This window comes from Medicago truncatula, chromosome 7 (assembly GCF_003473485.1).
Source record: "Medicago truncatula cultivar Jemalong A17 chromosome 7, MtrunA17r5.0-ANR, whole genome shotgun sequence".
Classification (NCBI taxonomy): Eukaryota; Viridiplantae; Streptophyta; class Magnoliopsida; order Fabales; family Fabaceae; genus Medicago; species Medicago truncatula.
In genome coordinates, this window is record NC_053048.1 from 9,516,884 (window position 1) to 9,529,180 (window position 12,297).

General features: G+C 33.6%; 2 long non-coding RNA genes across 2 annotated transcripts; both read right to left on the reverse strand.

The window, feature by feature from the left end:
- Positions 1 to 3,008: 3,008 nt before the first annotated feature.
- Positions 3,009 to 3,524, reverse strand: LOC11446872 (uncharacterized). The gene is made up of 2 exons (XR_003006807.2): positions 3,368 to 3,524; positions 3,009 to 3,275 (listed from the first exon to the last, which is right to left on the reverse strand). It is a non-coding gene; the product is annotated as an uncharacterized lncRNA (long non-coding RNA).
- Positions 3,525 to 6,889: 3,365 nt separating this feature from the next.
- Positions 6,890 to 7,897, reverse strand: LOC11443871 (uncharacterized). The gene is made up of 2 exons (XR_003006956.2): positions 7,766 to 7,897; positions 6,890 to 7,158 (listed from the first exon to the last, which is right to left on the reverse strand). It is a non-coding gene; the product is annotated as an uncharacterized lncRNA (long non-coding RNA).
- Between the last annotated feature and the right edge of the window lie 4,400 nt (positions 7,898 to 12,297).

The window sequence follows — 12,297 nt, forward strand, 5'->3', positions numbered from 1 at the left end:
TTCCCATCGCCATGTAGTATTTCACAGCTTGGAAAGCTTAAGCATCAAATCCTTCACGCTATACGACTTATCTCCTTTGTGACTCTAAAATGAAAAGCTATTAGAAATAATTTTTCACAATTTTATTTTTTTTTTGAAATGTTAACTAGTGCCTTCGGGGCACTAGTTAAAGACTACAAGTGGTAAGTATTTATGAAAATGTGTGTATTAATTGCATTGGAAATTGAAATATTTGATTTTTTTTAAAATAATTGTTTATATTAGTATGCTTAAAGAGTGACCCGAAGGCACTCGTTAACAAGACTCTCCAAAACAAGGAGATAACACGTGTACAAACTAAAACTTTTTTTTAAATGATTTTTATGGTTAATATGTTGGAACAAAATGTGTTTAACACTACCCTTTAGAGTTTTGATGATAACAAGGTATTAAAAATTGTCAATTGGATATGCTAATATTTGTTCAACTGTGCAGGACCATAGACAAAAATTTAATGTCTCTTTGAAGCTTAGATTCTGGAAGAACAAATGAGAGCAATGGAATCAACAAGATGGAAGCTTGAAGCATCTGAAGAAAAGAGGTTCTGAAGTCAAGTGCTCCTGAAGTGATGATGTCATCAGAAGCAAGTTCATTAGAAGCACCTCATCAAAAGCATTATCACCAGAAGCAGTTTTTCATCAGAAGCTGAAGATCATCAGAAGATGAGAGAATTAAAGCTTCAAAGGCTGTTCAAAATATTTAATCATCAGAAGTCAAAAGAGTGAAGCAACGGCTAATTCAAAAGGATTTGAATGCATTAGATGTTTGTTCTTTGAAGAGCGTTGAAAAAGGACAATTGTACGAAGTGTACAACCACTACTCTCTTTGTGTCTACATCAGGACAAGAATAACAGCTATGCCTGCAACGATGTTCCTCCATACTTGGAATGGATTTGAAATTGATCCTTCATAGTATAATAACCAAATCGGGAAAAAGATCATTGGTGATTTGATCAAGCTTCAAACGACTCTTTTTGATGTGTTGGGAATTCACAACGTCTCTTTCACACCTCTATATAAAGGAGTGAAGACTTAGAGAATGACAAGACTCATACAACAATTTACAAGTGTCAAAACTCTGTCAAAATTGTTCTGCATCAAAAGTTCACTTAGAATTTCTTAACAACTTTCATATCTTAGAAATTCTATAGTCTTAAGAGTCTGTATCTGATTTGTATTGTGAATACCACTAATTGTATATCAAGTGTTCAACCTCAAACATATTTATTTGCAATTCTATTTGAATAGAAGTCTCTTGCTTTTGTGCTTGAGTATAGAAAGTCTCTTGATTTAGTTCTTGAGCATAGGAAATCTCTTTCAGTCTTGAGTAGTTTGAAGTCTCTTGGTAGTTTTAGCAGTGAGCAATTGTAATCAAATATTACATTTTTAGTGGACTCTCCTTGGAAGTGCAAGAGGAATATGACTACTTCCGGTTTGTGGAAGGAACCTCTATAATTGCTTTGTGTCTTTCTTCTCTCTCTCTCTCTCTCTCTCTCTCTCTCTCTCTCTCTCTCTCTCTCTATCTTTTTATCCGCTGCATTTAGAATCTGAACATCACTTCAAAAGCTGAATTCTATTTGCTTCTGATCAGTGACTTCAGTAGGAAAAAACTAACACAATTCAACCCCTCCCCCCCCCCCCCCTCCTCCTTGTAAGTGCAAGAGGAATATGACTACTTCCGGTTTGTGGAAGGAACCTCTATAATTGCTTTGTGTCTTTCTTCTCTCTCTCTCTCTCTCTCTCTCTCTCTCTCTCTCTCTATCTTTTTATCCGCTGCATTTAGAATCTGAACATCACTTCAAAAGCTGAATTCTATCTGCTTCTGATCAGTGACTTCAGTAGGAAAAAACTAACACAATTCAACCCCTCCACTACTCTCTTTGTGTCTACATCAGGACAAGAATAACAGCTATGCCTGCAACGATGTTCCTCCATACTTGGAATGGATTTGAAATTGATCCTTCATAGTATAATAACCAAATCGGGAAAAAGATCATTGGTGATTTGATCAAGCTTCAAACGACTCTTTTTGATGTGTTGGGAATTCACAACGTCTCTTTCACACCTCTATATAAAGGAGTGAAGACTTAGAGAATGACAAGACTCATACAACAATTTACAAGTGTCAAAACTCTGTCAAAATTGTTCTGCATCAAAAGTTCACTTAGAATTTCTTAACAACTTTCATATCTTAGAAATTCTATAGTCTTAAGAGTCTGTATCTGATTTGTATTGTGAATACCACTAATTGTATATCAAGTGTTCAACCTCAAACATATTTATTTGCAATTCTATTTGAATAGAAGTCTCTTGCTTTTGTGCTTGAGTATAGAAAGTCTCTTGATTTAGTTCTTGAGCATAGGAAATCTCTTGCAGTCTTGAGTAGTTTGAAGTCTCTTGGTAGTTTTAGCAGTGAGCAATTGTAATCAAATATTACATTTTTAGTGGACTCTCCTTGGAAGTGCAAGAGGAATATGACTACTTCCGGTTTGTGGAAGGAACCTCTATAATTGCTTTGTGTCTTTCTTCTCTCTCTCTCTCTCTCTCTCTCTCTCTCTCTCTCTCTATCTATCTATCTTTTTATCCGCTGCATTTAGAATCTGAACATCACTTCAAAAGCTGAATTCTATCTGCTTCTGATCAGTGACTTCAGTAGGAAAAAACTAACACAATTCAACCCCCCCCCCCCCCCTCCGGGTGTGTTTTTCTCACCTTCATAATAAACAAACAAAAATATCTTCAAATCTTTATTAAGATCTCAAAAAAAATCTCTAGATTCTCTGCATATAAAATCTGCTGTTTTTTTAAAAGTTAAAGCAAACACATCCTAAATCTAAAATAACTGTTGCACATGGGAATCATTTTTTCAAGACAGCGCTCTGCCCCAGCAAAGCGTTCTCTCCAAACAAAAGATGATCAACTTTTTTGAAATCATACGTGAAATATAGAATTATAATGAAGAATTCATCTATATGATCGTAAAGTGTCTTTATTTATTATAGTAGGTAATTATGATTACACTATTGTTTTCCATTTCTTCTATGAGTTCATGATGACAACATAGTTGCATAATATAACAATACATATGTTTTTTTCATTGAAATTGACAACTTAATCTATATCGTACTCAGAAGTGCATTGACAAGTTAAATTAATGCACTTCAGAGTTAGATCAGTTGGACACATATCTGGTGGACATTCAGGGGTAAATAGGCATGGAGGAGCATCTGGGAGGCCTAACAAGAACAAAATAAATGTTAATATAGATGATGGAATATTATATATAAGTTAAATTATAATTTTGAAAATGATTTAAAACATTACTCACTTCCATTGATTGCGATCATAAATAGGGAAACAAAGATGAGTAAAGTATAAAAGAAATAAAGGATTCGAGCCATAATTTTTGCGCTTTTGCATGTAATAAATGAAAAATATTTTGATCTTTATAAACAAAATGTAATGCTTTGTAAACTTCAATGAAATAGTTTTTAACCCCTAGGAGGTGCAAGAAGCCATTCAAAAAATTGAAATAATTGGTAAATGTTTCTATATTACATCAATCTGTCTTGTTTATCTCTTTACAAGTTCAACTGATCACTTAGTTTTAGTAAAATATTATTTAAAAATTTTAATAATCATCAAAGATCATTCATATTTTTTTTATTAAACTTCTAATTTATTTTTTATTTCTCTTTTACCTTTTTATGGTAAAGAAGAGACACATAAAAATATTTGGGTAGAAATTTAAACATTATTGACGAATGATGAAAAACTCTTTGGGTAGAAATCATTCACCGATCAGGTGACAATACTTACTTATTCCTGAGAAACTAAAATAACCATATTATAATGTTATTTTATTGACAATTTTCCATACTTGTAACACATGTTAGAAATAAGACCACACTCGATTGGTACGTTAGTTAGAAATATATTCTATGTTAAGGGATATTGTATATTATATTTTTGGGGCCGGAGTTTAAACCCATACATTTTATTTTTTCACAATTAAATTGTGTGAGCTCTAACCATTAAGTTATTTAATAAAAAAAGACTACTTGACAAAAAAAAATTATAAACAGGATTTTATCAGCCAATTTTGCTAATAAAAAATTGGCTCGCTCTAAGGAAATTCACAATTATCAAAGCGGCTAATGATTAAACTAGGTGAGATTGATGGAACCCATGCGTCGTTTTCATGTTAAAAAGTATCTTTAGGGTATCATTTAAGCATCCAAAAGTAGTAGTTTTTATATTGGAAATTATGTAGCATGACTTTTATGTTTATTTGATTTATTTTTAAGACAAATTTTTTTTGTAGATTCCTTAAGCAATACCCTCAAAATATTTGTTAGCGAGACCTTTCAAATTGAAGTAAAAATAACAGTGACAAAAGAGGGTTATAATTGTGACTATTTAAAAATTGGATCTTTCACTTTGTAAAAAAAATTTCTCAATTTAAAACAATACACTTAACTGTATGTGTAGTTTGATTTGCATGTACCGAGAGTAAAGAGTATAGTTGCAGAGTTAACACACAAGAACTATCATGGTTATTTAGTTGAAGAGTATAGTCCTCACAACCGTGAGATTTCACTATTGTATTTAGATAACCTTTTCCAATCTTCCCTCACACCTTATATCACTCTTTTTCTTACACCTTAGTTTATCATAGCCTTTTCAGACTACTAACACTACTATCACTTAATCCTTTTTTACAACCTAAATAAGATTAAAGGCGTTTTAAAAAAAAAAAAAAACTGATAGGAGTTTGACTATGATCTCAATTAGTGTATTTTGTGTATGATTCTAAATTACACTTTGAATGATGTTAAAACATCTATACTATACGAGCGAAAAGATAGAAACTTCCAAATAATTGGATCTCTCTCCAATCTTCTCTTCTTGCATCCTAAAGTTCTTCTCTTCTAGCTCATCTCTTCTCTCAGATATTCCTTATTAGTTGTAAACCTAATTCTCCAAAGACTACAATCTATTTATATTTTCTTGTTTGGCCTTGGTTCTCTCACATCATTTAATGGACTAAGTTTCTATCATATTTATTTTCGACAAATAAAACTTTACTCGGTAATTCGACTTAAACCTCCTATTTACCCATACACCTCTATTCTCTAAATTTCTAGTAATTAACTAACCCATAAATTCAACCACGTTAAATAAAAGTAATAAACACATAAATTTCTAAATACTACTAATATTACTAATATCACATAAAAATTATAACATTAATAAACTAGTAATAAAAATTGGGATGTTACACATTTAGAGCAATAATTTCCTTGTGCTCAAAACTTTTTAGGGCTGGCCTTTTGCAGTGAGATTCAACATTAAGATTCGCCAATTGCACATGCTTAAGAATAGGGATCGAATCCCCGTTAGTATTTTCCCCAATCATCTCATCTGTTGCATTAACCAAAGGCATATGCAATGAAGTTCTTACCACGGTGAGGTCAACTTGCTTTGCGACTTCACTCCCTTTCTACACGGTTTCATCCACATTAATCAATCGATGCTCAATGTGATCAACTGGTTTCAACGTGTTGGTTGTGTCCAAGTTGACCCTTTTCTTTAGTACATATTGCTATAAAAGTTTCTTTGATGCTGGTAATCTTTATCCAAAGGTTTCTTTCTGAGAACAATTGTCTTATGGGGATGGATCCATTTAAAAGTTGAAACGGAATGACCTATGATAAATCGTATCCATATCCATTAAAATTCTTGCATAGTGATCGAAAAGTTTGTTATGTGTTGGATCGTCTAGATTTAATGGTGTTGCAATGACACTGGCAATTTTAAAGTGTGTCTGATCATGCCAATATTCCTGTGGCAAATCAATTAAATGGATCCAAACTTATGCATGAGTTTGACGTTGAGTAATATGATTAAAGTCCTTCTGCCATTCAGATATTTGAAGGACAGCCAAACATAAATCTCTGTAGTTTGAAAACTTGAAATTACAAAACCCACGTTTGAGATAAATTATTTTTCACCTGTAGTATTCCACAACTTGGAAAGCTTAAGCTTCAGTCATTCGCACAGGGGCGGATCTAGATATGATGGTTTGATGTGGCAAAATTATAAAAGAATTTTTTTAGTGTACATTTGATTTATAATATAATAGCAAAGTAGCTAAAGCAAGTTTGTTACATATCTATGTCTCAGGTTCAAATCTCATCCACCACACTTTTGATGATTTTCTCCTTAAAATATTAAAAAAAAGTTTAAATAGATCACACATTAATTTGTGAAACATTGTCAAATTATGTGATATATATTATGTTTTCGGTCTACTATATTAACTAAAAAAATTTGGCTGTAATCTGGTGTGGCAGCTGCCACACCATGCCTAACACTAGATCCGCCCATGTTCGCGCTATACATCTTATCTCCTTTGTTTAGAACCAATCGACCATGAATTCTCATATGCATAATGGGTAATCTTGATACATAAAGAATCTAAAGTATTAATCTGATTTTGAGAATCCATATTGCTCAGCCAATTGAAAAATTGATACACACGAAAAGCAAAACGAAATTGTTCACCCAAAACGATCAAAGAAAGATCACGTAACCAAGTAACAAACATCAATCATTATTGTAACAAAACAATGGATTCCCCAATTTCAGTAGACTAAAGCCTGTTTGTTTCAGATATTTTTTTCTAAAAAAAACACTTTTGTTATTTTTAAGTGTTTGTTTAAGATTTTAAAAAAATAATCTATTTTGACTCTAAAATGAAAGGCTATTAGGATTAATTTTTCACAAATATTTTTTCTTCAAAAACAAAGAGGTAACATGTGCAAGTAAAATGAAGAATTCATCTGCATAGTCATATAGTGTCTTTATTTATTATAGTAGGTAATTATGATTAAACCATAATATTATTGTTATGCATTTCTTCTGAGTTCATGATGGCAATATAGTTGCATAATATAACAATACATATGATCTTTTCATTGAAATTGACAACTTAATCTAAATCGTACTCAGCAGTGCATTGACAAGTTAAATTAATGCACTTCGCAAATAGATCAGTTGGACACAGATCTGGTGGACATTCATTGCTAAAAAGGCATGGAAGAACATCAGGGATGCCTAATAAGAATAAAATAAATGTTAGTACATATGATGTAATATTATATAAAAATTAAAGGGCTAAATAAATTTTTACATGCATGTTGTTGTTTGAAGAAGTTAAAACGAATTTAGATTAATCAAAAGATCAACACTTCCAGCACGAGGTGTGTGCTTGGAAGAAATGGTTAAATCAAAAGATAACAAGGTCAACTTAAGAACATTATAAGAAACTTCAAAAATGTTGAACGAACTTTATTTTTAGTCCTCATAAAAAAAATTGACATATTTTTAACACATAATAAACTAAATATTAATTTTTCTAAACATCAAATTTTGACCTAGAATTCAAATTTTGAACTAATATTTCTCAGAGGAACTTTGTATTATTATGTTCTAAATAAATATGTCAAGAATTATTTAAATGTTTAAAAATTTAAGTATAATTAATCAAATTTTAATTTTACAAGGACTAAAATTTTATGTTCTAAATTTTTTTATTAAGACCAAAACATGTCACTTTTCTTATGATGACTAAAAACAAAATTAACTATATATATAAGGATAAAAAACTTATTTAACCCTAAGTTAAATTAAAAAGCTAAAAATGATATGAAACGTTACTCACTTTGGTTGGTTGCGACCATAAATAGAGAAACAAAGATGAGTAAACCATAAAAGAAACATAGAATTCGAGCCATACTTTTTTTTTTTCTCTTTTGCATGTAATAAATGGAAAACATTTTGATCAATTTATACAAAAAATAATGTTTTGTGTACTTCAATGAAATAGGTTTTAACCCTTAAAGGTTACAAGAAGGCGTTCAAAAAATTGAAATTATTGGTAAATATTTCGATATTACATCAATTTGTCATGTTTATCTCTTTGCAATTTCAATTAATCACTTAACTTTAGTAAATAGATCATAAAAAATCTTAATAATCATCAAAGATCATTATACTTTTTATTAAACTTTTAATATATGGTTTCTGTTAGTTTTTTTTTTTTTTTTTTTTTTTGCATTTTCCCTGTTGTTTCCGTGGTGGTTGTGATGCGTGATGGTGAGGTGTGGTGATGTGGTGGTGGTGATGATGTGTGGTGGTGGTGGTGATTTGGTTTGATGTGGTGGTGGTTTTGCGTGGCTGTATGTGGGGGTTGACTTTGTGTGGTTTAGATGGGTGGTCATGGATAATTTTGGACTGGGATTTGGTGACAGAATGCTTTGCGGACGGGATCTATAAAAGGGGGTGGTTGGTGTTTTTTTTTTTACAGTAAAACAACTTCACTCAATAGAATAAGCAACAATCATTATAAACAGATTGAGACACCTGAATTTGGGCATTCCCCATCCATTGTCGAAAATCAAAGTTGAGAGAAAAACTAACACAAACATAGTTGATCATACACAGAGATTGTTCAAAAGCCAAAAGGACATAACCAAACCAAGAACGAAAAACTAGCATCAGTTCATTCAACCTCTTACAAACTCGGAACCTAGCAATATAAGAATGAGAATCCAATCTCTTTTTCAATCCAGTTACAGATAGTATCTTTGACTTGTGTTCGCACATTTTGACTATCATTGGTCTCAACATTGTCCAATTTTTCCAGATGTTTGATAGCTAGTGGATGAGTAAAGAAGTTGTTGCAATGGGAGTCAGCCTCGTAAGCTTTCTTAGTATAAATGGGTTGCCAACATACATTGGCTACTTTGTTCCAAAAGACATAACCCTTTTGGGGATTTTTGTCAAACAACAAAAATGCATCCTTAAACTAGAAAAAACAGAGACATAAACTAGAACATAAACAAACAGCAGAAGCCATATCTGAAGGGCCCAAGGATTACAAACCGTAAACACTACATGGTGGCTTTGGAGGTGGTCGAACGAGTGCCAAGAGATAAAGTGTAGCAGAAGTAATGGACTCATCAATTTTGTCAAGCTTCTCGTAGTTCGGCGGTGGTGGCTCGGGTGGAGGTCGTGTAGTCAGGAGAAGAAAAGCATGTTTGGTTGTCGGTGACAAGAGAAGATCACCTCTTAGGGTCGAATCCACTAACAGATCTAGACTTTTGTTGTGGTTGTCGCAAGCAGGAAAGATGGAGGTTGTGGATGATTTTTGTGGAAGGGTCATGGTGGTATGGGAAGGCATATGACTGAGGCATGATGGCAGTGGGGTGGTTATTGAGAAATATGGCCTTGAAAGCAAAGGGGAGGGACTAGGAACACCTAGGTGTGGCGACCCATATGGTCGGGAAAGGCAGATCACGAAGATCTGGGTTGATTTGCCGTCGTTGAACCATGGTGAAACCCTAGTTTGGGTGACTGAAAGCATGTTAAGTTTAGATAGAGATGGTATGCTTTCTCTCTAAAAACACATAAGGGGGTGGTTGGTGTTGCTTAGGTGAGGAGGTGGGTGTTTTAGTGGTAGTTGTGTAGGTGATTTCTTTTAGAGGCCGCCTCTGTTATTCAGGTCCATTTTCGTCGTCGCTAGCTCTTGTTTGAGTTTTAGGGTGTTAAGGTGTTTAGGGTGCTTTGAGGGTGGGTGTCCTTCCAGATGAGAATTTTTTCCTTTTTGATTGATGTTTGCACCACCACAAATCATGTGATTTGTGTTACATATTGTGTGCTGGATTTTGGTGGGCTAATCACTTTTGCTTCGAGATTGGTAGTTGGAGTCTAGCTACAATCTTGTTTGCCTGGCTATGGTGTTTCTTTGGTGGACCAGGGGTGATGGGTTCCCGTATCATTTGGTCATGAAGTCTGGTGGGACGATCTCTTTTGATTCGACATCGGAAATCAATTTTTTTTTCAAGTTTTTTTTGGGCTTTTTTTGTGTTCTTTCGGTGGGAAGGAGGTTGAGAGGTGGTGGATGTTGGGTGAACTTTAGAATAGTGGCTCAACTTTGGTGATGAGGATGGGTGTTTCATTTAGAGGGGAGTTATTTTGGGATGAGTAGTGGCGATGGGTGGTTATGGATATCGTTTTCCAATGGTCTGTTTTAGGTGGTGATGCTTATTTTGGTGGGTGTTGAAGGTAGAGTTTGGCTAGGTGTTGTGTGTTGGGATGTCTTTTATGGTGTTCATTTTTGTGCGTTCCGCCTTTATACGGCGCCTTTGATTTGTATTCTTTGAATCACTGATCATTGTTCGTCTTGAGCAGGGATTAGGTTTTTAAATAAAATTTGTTGTTCCAAACAAAATAATGGTAGATAAGAGACACTAAAAATATTTGGGTAGAAATTTAAACATTGCTGACGAATGATAAACAAAATCTTTGGGTAGAAATTATTCACCAACAGGTGAAAATATTTATTATTGACAATTTTATGAGATCAAAGACAAAAAAAATATTGTAACATCCTAAGTAGATTCATAAAAAACTGTCGGGAGTCGAGCGCCGCAACCCAAACTCATCCTCATCTCACTAAATTCCTTCAATTGAACAGATCATCATCACTTGTTAGTCCTTATGTGATTTCAAGTGTGTGTTTGGTTTGTTTTCTTTGAGCTTTTGTTGCCTTTTTCATTGATATGTGTTTCAATTCATATCCACTTTTTGCATATGTTTGGATATGATGTGTTAAAATAGGTTACTCCTTTGTTTGTTTATCGGTGCTTGTTCATAAAGAAGCATTATTCGTCTTTCAGAAATTAAAAATGTCCTTAACCTGTTTGATAAACTGCTCATAAAGAAATAGCTTTGTTTTTCCCTTTTAATAAGGAGTATTGATTTTCCCTTTTAATAAGGAGTACTTTTTCCCTTTCAATAACGAGTTTTTGTGGGCTATTAGAGACAATGAGTTGCATATCTTGGAATTGTCGTGGTCTAGGAAATCCACGGATGGTTTGCACTTTCAAAAAGCTTTTACGAGATAAAAATCCCACTTGTGTATTTCTCTCAGAAACTAAGAAAAAAGATTTTGAGATGAATAAGTTTTGAAATATACAAGGTTTATATGGGGTTGTTGTAGTTAATTGTACTGGAGAAGGTAAAAGGCGTGTTGGCGGTCTTGCAATGTTTTGAAAGGAAGAGGTTGAAGTGGAGGTATTATCCATTTCCTCTAATCATATTGATGTCTTAATTACTATCGAGGATGGAGATGAGAATTGGAGGCTTACTGGCATATATGGTTTTCCAGAATCTCAAATGAAGTATAAAACATGTGAGTTAACTAATCAGTTAGCACTGATGGAAAGCACTGATAAGGGGCTTTAATGGGTGATTTCAATCCGATTCTTTCACATGATGAGAAGGAAGGTGGGAATTTTGGCAGCTCTCAAATAATTTCAATGTTTCGAGACACCGTCCAAAATCACAATCTTTCTGACTTCGGCTTTGAGGGTGACAAATTTACCTAGCATAATAGACAAGATGGTGCTTATAATAGTAAGGCTCGCCTTGATAGGATGATAGCTACACCACCCTAGTCCTCGTTTTATCATTTGGCCTCAGTGGTGCACTTAACAAGGTATGCTTGAAATCATTTGCCTTTGTGGTTGCGACTTTCTTCTAGGAAGCCAAAGAAAAAACAAAATTTTCTTAAACTACAACGATTTGAAGAATGTTGGTTGCATGATAGTGGAACTTTGGAAGCAGTTACAGATGCTTGGGAGATGGAAGGGGATTTTATGCCTGATAAAAGCAATGATATTGTGAACGATCTTTGTAAATGGAGTAAGGATCATTTTGGCGATGTTCCCAACCAGATAAAAATTACTCAAGAGAAGTTGGATAATCTTAATAAACAATCACACCAAGAGGGAGTAATGTCTGAAATTGGATAAGTGGAGGCTAGATTGAATGATTTACTGGAAAGTGAGAAAATTTGGTAAGCGCAGAGGTTTCGTGCTTTGTGGTTAGAATATGGAGATAAAAATACAAAGTTTTTTCATTAAAAAAAAAAACGTCTCAAAGAAAATCTAGAAATTGGGTGGATACTATTTGAGATGATCATGTGGAGAAATTTGATGATGAGGAAGACATTTCTAGAGTTTTTAATAATTTCTTTCAGGATCTTTTCTCCACCAGTCACCCTGAAAGAATTTCTGAAATTGTGGAAGTAGTCAAAGATAGACTGTCGGATTCTATATGTAACATATTGGAAAGAGAGTTTACAGAAAATGAAGTTTTCTTAGCCGCAAATAATTTAAAGCCTCATGT